The sequence below is a fragment of the Rana temporaria genome, chromosome 3 (assembly GCF_905171775.1).
Source record: "Rana temporaria chromosome 3, aRanTem1.1, whole genome shotgun sequence".
Classification (NCBI taxonomy): domain Eukaryota; kingdom Metazoa; phylum Chordata; class Amphibia; order Anura; family Ranidae; genus Rana; species Rana temporaria.
Window position 1 is genome coordinate 443,974,057 of NC_053491.1, and position 691 is coordinate 443,974,747.

The following is a 691-nucleotide window of genomic DNA, read 5'->3' on the forward strand; positions in this document are numbered from 1 at the left end:
GACATTGGTCAAGCAGTTTAGATGAACCCCTGTGGTTTGGGCACCGCACATTTCAAAAGGGAAGAAATAGGCTTGCCTTTTCTGGTATACTCCATGCTTTGGAGCCATGAATGGACCATATCCTATCTTCTTCCTGTAGTATTCTTGAAAAGTGCCCTTAGGACAGGGGTGTCCAAACTTTTTTCAAAGAGGGCCAGATTTGATGAAGTGAACATGCGTGAGGGCCGACAATTTTGCTGACATTCTTTGAACCATTAAAATTTGGTCTAAGTGTGTTTGCCCGAGCAACTAATACACTGCCCAACAATAATTATCTTGCCTTTGTGGCTGTGTGTGGTGAACTGAGCTTGGGGTGTTATTTGGATATACCGTATTTATCGGCGTATAACACACACCTTCACTTTAGGAGGGAAGCACTCGTTCCCCCCTCCCTGTTTCCTCCAAGTCAGCACCAATAAATACAGTATATATCCAAATGACCAGGGGGGCCACATTAAACTGGAACAGGGGCCGCAATTGGCCCCCGGGCTGGACTTTGGACATGCCTGCCTTAGGATGTTAGGCCTGTCCTATTTGTAGATTACCACGAACGTTGGGTTTATGGGACATTAGTTACCACCTACTCTTAATGTTCTGTGATGCAGGAGGAACGCCAGCATTGCTTGCTGTAGAATAACATGGTGGTGAACAA